We start from the raw sequence: 6,958 nt of genomic DNA on the forward strand, positions 1-6,958 counted from the left end.
CTTTTAAAACACCTGTATTACATATGTAAATGCGATGTAGTAAACATTCATTTGGTATCTGTATCACTGTATGACTTTAATTTATAAACTAACACATTTGCATTTTAAAAATATTTTCATTATATGAATAGTATACTGAGCCTCATGTAAGTTCACAACTTACAAAATGATTCAAGGATTCTTACTCAGAGGATAAATCTTCAGGCATTTGATTTCATGACTATCATTTCCTCTCATCCCCATACTTCTGGTTATATTACTGAATTGAAATTCAGCAATATTGAAATTACTGTGTTTATTACTGGAATGAAGTATGAGGCAGCATGTCAATCTTGAGGCTTATATGTTGTGTGTTGCTTTAGGATCTCTAAATTCATTGGGCTTTGGTACCATCATTATTTCCTCCCAACAAAATTTTAATGATTCATTTTAAGGGAAAAGAATATACCTGCTGTGCCAGTAGGTGATTGGCTTAAATAAGAATCTGCTGTCTCACACAAAAATGTTCTAAAATACTTTAGGGGCTTTTGGCTTAGTAAGCATGCTCTTGGTAGACAGTGGTTGTACAAAATTTACTTACTATGAAAAAAATTGTTACAAGATAAAGATTGGTTTGTAGGAACAAATATACAGAAAGCAACCCATAAGAGCAAAATCCTGAATATAAAAAGTTGAACTATCTTCCAAATTTAATATTTTACATCTTGATTATTTAACTGAAAGTGTTTGAATGGATTCATAACTTCAGCTGGTCTAGGTAATAAATGAGAACAGTATAGAGTGACCTATGTCATGCCTCTTATTTTTGATACACAAACTGTCTCCAGTTGAGCACAGTTTCTGGATAAATCCCACACCAGAGGTATTGCAACAATAGGATGAGGCTATTCAGGCACAAGTAGCAGATGTTCTCCTCTCTTTATTCTGTTAATATTTTGGATTGTTTTCCAAGTATAAATGTATCATCTTGGTAATGACACAGTGATGAAACACACTAGAGAACTAGATTGTACCAGGGTATGAAATATTCCTTTTAGCACATATGAAGTTCTGCACCAAATGTGGGTTCTTTGAGTAAATGAAAATCATTACTCTACTTGAAGTGTACTGGCTAGTTGTATATCAACTTGAAAGAAGCTAGAGTCATTTGGAATGAAGAAACCTCAACTGAGAAATTGCCTTTAGTGGACTGGCCAGTGGACAATCCTACTGGAATTGTTTTTTTTCTTTTGTATTGATGATTAATGTAGAAAGGCACAATTTATCATGGGCAGTACCATCCTATGGGTACATTGAAACCCAATCACAAAAGAAGTCATTAGATATGCACTCATTGATAAGTGGATATTAGCCCAGAAACATAGAACACCCAAGATACAATTTGCAAAACACAAGAAAATCAAGAAGAGGGAAGACCAATGGGTGGATACGTCGTTCTTCCTTAGAATAGGGAACAAAATACCTATGAAAGGAGTTACAGAGACAAAGTTTGGAGCTAAGACAAAAGGATGGTCTATCTAGAGACCATCCCACCTGGGGATCCATTCCATAATTAGCCACCAAACCCAGACACTATTGCATATGCCAGCAAGATTTTGATGAAGGGACCCTGGTATAGCTATCTCTTTTGAGGCTATGCCAGTGCCTGGCAAATACAGAAGTGGATGTTCACAGTCATCTATGAGATGGAACATAGGACCCCCAATGGAGAAGCTAGAGAAAGAACCCAAGGAGCTGAAGGGGTCTGCAACCCTATAGGTGGAACTACAATATGAACTAACCATTACCCCCAGAGCTTGTGTCTCTAGCTGCATATGTAGCAGAAGATGGCCTAGTTGGCCATCAATGGTAAAAGAGGCCCCTTGGTATTGTAAACTTTGTATGCCCCAGTACAGGGGATGCCAGGGCCAAGAAGCAGAAGTGGGTGGTTAGGGGAGCAGGGCGGGTGGGTAGGGGAGCAGGGCGGGGGGAGGGTATAGGGAAATTTCAGGATAGCATTTGAAATTTGAAATGTATATAAAGAGAATATCTAATAAAAAAAATTAAAGAAAGAAATTAGGCCATGAGAAGCAAGTCAGTAAACAGTGATCCTCCGTGGCCCCTGCTTTAGCTTTTACTTCCAGGTTCCTTCCCTTACTTCTCTTAGTAATATATTTTCATTTGGAACTGTAAAATGAAGGAAAAAGTTACCAAGTTACTTTTTATTTAAATACATTTAAGATTTAATTTCATCATTTCCTTTTCATTTCCTCCATCCAAATCCTCCTCTAATATATTCTGTCTTGCTTTTTATTCAAATTCAGTACTTCTGAATCTCTGTTAATCATACGTATGTATATATACATATATGTATCTGTATACACACACACACACACACACCCTGGCTTATAATGTTACTTATATGTATGTTTACAGGATTATCTGTTCACATTAGGTAGCCAATTAGCCAGTTTCTTTCCTGGAAATACCTTGCTCTCTCTCTCTCTCTCTCGCCTTGCTCTCAGGACTTTGACCTTAGGATTTTTTCTAGCATTGGAGAAGCACTGAGCTTCTCCTTAGACTATCTGTGAGTTCATATGAGCTTTTATAATGTTGATTTTGAGGGCTGTGTTTTTGTAGTGTCCTCCATCAATACTTACAAACATCAGTCAGAAATATATCAGTGTTTTCTTGAGCATCACTCAGGTGTTTATTCTTATCCTCTTTAGTTCATTTTACATGTCCTTGAGTTATTTGATGAAGTAAATTAATGGGTTTTCTTTTTCAAATTTCTGTCTTTGAGTTAATGTATGGAATTATCATTGGAGATCATTTCTGTAGTATTAATGGTTTTGTGGGTACATAGTGTCATGGACTTTCATATCATTTGTGGTACTGCATTGAGACCTGGGGATATGATTTCCTTTTTATCTTTGTGTAACATATGACACTATAGGGTGCTAGGTTTGGTCCGTGACAGGTGCATTATTAGAACTAGGCCAGAGATAGTTGGTGGATAGGGTTAGCAATTTACCCATTGTTAAATTGTATAGTGCTTGAAATCTTATCTAAAGCAATAAGACAGGACTAAATAAATAAATAAATAAATGGAATAAAAGTGGAGAAAATTTCATTGTCCTTACTATTTGATGTTGTTATAATTCTAAACAAAAAAGATTATAAAAAATCCTACAAAATTCTTTGATTTGATTGAAAAAAAAATGCTTAGGTATTATGAACAGACAATATACTAAATTATCTCAAAAAACCAGTAGCTTTCCTAATATTAACATGCTGTCAAATAAATCAAGAAGCATTGCTATTTATGATTACAAAAATAAGCCTGGACCAAGTGTGAAAAGTATGTGAACAACTTTATGATTCAAAACTATGAAATACTCAAAAAATTGAAGATGAATTTAAAAGATGAAAAGACATTCCATACTCATTATGGGGAAATTAATGTTGTTAAAAAAAATACCTTACTGACCAAGCCCACTCAGTCAGTCAACAGGTTCTCCAGCACAGGAGTGAGGATTAAAAAGAAAAAAGGCAAACAACATTGTAGCATGACCCCAGTTAATTCTGAGACTAAAGGCAGGTTTATTTTTTCCAAACTGCTTTTTTTTCTTTTTTCTCTTTTTTTTTAATTAGGTATATTCTTCATTTACATTTCCAATGCTATCCCAAAAGTCCCCCATACCCNCCCACCCACCCACACCCACCTTTTGGCCCTGGCGTTCCCCTGTACTGGGGCATATAAAGTTTGCAAGTCCAATGGGCCTCTCTTTCCAGTGATGGCCGACTAGGTCATCTTCTGATATATATGCAGCTAGAGACATGAGCTACGGGGGTACTGGTTAGTTCATATTGTTGTTCCTCCTATAGGGTTGCAGACCCCTTTAGCTCCTTGGGTACTTTCCCTAGCTCCTCCATTGGGGGCCCTGTGGTCCATACAATAGTTGACTATGAGCATCTACTTCTGTGTTTGTGAGGCCCCAGCATAGCCTTACAAGAGACAGCTATATCAGGGTCCTTTCAGCAAAATCTTGCTAGTGTGTGCAATGGTGTCAGCATTTGGAGGCTGATTATGGGATGGATCCCCAGGTATGGCAGTCTCTAGATGGTCCATCCTTTTGTAAGCTCCAAACTTTGTCTCTGTAACTCCTTCCATGGGAGTTTTGTTCCCAATTCTAAGAAGGGGCACAGTGTCTATTTTATTGGATATTATTATGGCAAATGCTGCTTTTTTTCCTAGAACTATTTGCTCAGAAGTCCTTTTTACATCGTTTAACTCTTTGTTATTGAGGTGTGTTTCTTGTATGCAGCAAAATGATAGATCTTGTTTGTATATCCAATATTTTAGCTTGTGTTTTTTTATAGATGAGTTGAGTCCGTTTATATTGAGAGTTATTAAAGACAGATGACTGTTGGTTCTTGATATGTTTGATTTTGTTGGTGGCTTTATGTACTTCTGGTTCTCTACTTTTGGCTTTGTTGTGAGATGCTTAATATCTTGTCCTTTCTTTGTTGCAGATACCTTCTTTGTGTTGGTGTTTTCCTTCTAGGCTCCTTGATTGGACAGGATTGGTAGATACATACTATTTGAATTTGGTTTTATCCTGAAATATTTTGGATTCTGTATCCTAAACCATCAATCTTCTGTAACTAGGTAAGTCTCCCAGTGCTAGAAATAGGACACCAATCCAACCACAAACACTTGGATCTACAACCTGTCTTGCCTGTGAGAATGGTCAATTAATGATTGGTCTCATGAGGCCAAAGCCACAGAAGGGACCTCATACCCTACACTGCCTAAATTGGCAAGAATCAAAATCTGAATGACTCAGAGACCTTTGTATATTAGAACCAAACACAACAGCAAATACACACACACACACACACACACACACACACACACACACACACAGAGACACATATGTATATGTATATATATATATATATATATATATATATATATATATATAGAGAGAGAGAGAGAGAGAGAGAACCTACTTCTATTCTAATGTTAATTTAGGACCTCCAAAAGTGTCCTCAAGAGATAGCGTCTAGGGACCTGATTGGTAAATAAAGATGCCAGCAACCAACTGCTGAGAAGAGAAAAAGGCAGGATTTAGGTATACCAGGTTTGGGACTAGGAAGAAAGAAAAGAAGGAAGTGGCCATGCCTTCCTTGTGAACATAGAAATTAGTAAGTAGTAATTCAGAGTTACAGATAGGAAAGTTGATTCTAGTTAGGCAGTTGCCCAGCCACTGTAATTCTTAAGGCACATTAAAATATAAGGCTATGTGTATGTCTTTAATCCAGGAGCATAGATGGTCTAAGGCTGGAAGAAACCCCATGCCAGGATTTATTAAAAATATTCATGCTAAATAGGTAAATAAATAAAATATTAAGTAATAAAATAAAAATATAAAAGTCAATGAAATGATTCCTAAAGATAACCTGACAACTTAATTGATTGGTGCCTAGCCCAGCTGTCATCAAAGAGGCTTCTTCAGGCAGCTGGTGGGAGCAGATTCAGAAACCCACAACTGAACATTAAATGGAGGGGAAGAGGATGGAGAAGGATTATGGAAGCCAGAAGGGTTGAGGAAACCACTAGAATAGGGTCCACATTATAACTTGTTGAGAACCAGCCCACACCAAGCAGCATTCCTCCAGCAATTTTCTGCCATTCCTCAGATCCCTGTTCAGGCGCCAGACTGTTGAGAGCTGGCCAGTGGCTCACATGGACCAGGTTTCACCTGGGAGGCAAGCCAGGGCTTAAAAGAGAGGGAAACTAGGCAGTTGAGAGAAAAATGGAGCTAAGTCAAGGTTCCTGATCAAAGCTCGAATGTTTAATAGAAAACTGTGCTTATAAAGAGGGGGAGGCCCATCCCCTGCTAATCCATTCTTGGAGCCTGGAACCAGCAGCAGGTGATGACTTGCAGGATAGGGTGTAGTTTCTGGAATAGCTCAGTGGCCTCTCAGCAGGTAGCAGTGTCTTGAAGGAGAACAGCCTTAGTGACTGAACAATAGAGTCATCTAGGCAGGAAGGCTCCACCCTAGGTAATCTCCTTAGTGGCAGCTAGGTCAAGGTCTGGATCAGCCTGCTTCAGGCTGGGGAGGGGGTTACATCCCCCCTGCCCCATTATTAATATTTTAAAAAGCTGGACTGAGGCATAAAATTTATTTATGCTCTATAGTCCTGCCTGGGAGTTATGGTGGCTGGTGGCTGCGCCTGATTTAGGAAATTTTAGATCTTCCCGAACCATCCAATTCTGTCATGGAGGCTACATGCAGCTTGTTTGTGTATTATTTCACACAATACATGGCTCTGTGGTGTTATTAACAGCCATGGCTTCTTGGCATGTACCTCTGTCTTAGATTGGAATGGTTCGGAGATCTGGGTGCCCGTCTTTGACAGTCCAGCCCTCATGGCACACCTTATTCCCAATTCAGACCAAAGCCACAGTATGTACTTAAAATGCTTCTTCATATAGATTAATAACTGCCATCTGTGCTGTTGGAGGCAAGGCTGCACACCTGCGGCAGTCAGGTTGAGGGGCATGGACTAACCTGCTTGAAAAACAATGAGAGACAGTGAAAAGAAACAGTACAAAAGCTTCTTTGGGGAAGTCCAGGTACTCCATTCAATTGCAAATAAGCAACAATCAAGCTTAAGCTATGAGCTCCTGGGGAGCTCATATGGGGGAGGTGGCTTTGAGAATCACAGAAAGGCTGTAACTCTTCTGGGAGAGGAGGCAGTGCTCCACATGAACTTTTCAGCTAAAGAGGATTTTTAGCCATAATCAAGGTCAGAGTCATACTTACTGGGAGATTCAGGATCTGTGTCCAGTTGACTAATTAATCTCTCAGGCAGCCATCATGCTCCATATTCTTTTTGTGAAAAAACACAGACCCAGCCCCTTCCCCAGATTAGGACCAGGTCTGGACCCTTTCATTCATTAGTCAA

This window comes from Mus caroli, chromosome 9 (genome assembly GCF_900094665.2).
Source record: "Mus caroli chromosome 9, CAROLI_EIJ_v1.1, whole genome shotgun sequence".
NCBI classification, from domain to species: Eukaryota; Metazoa; Chordata; class Mammalia; order Rodentia; family Muridae; genus Mus; species Mus caroli.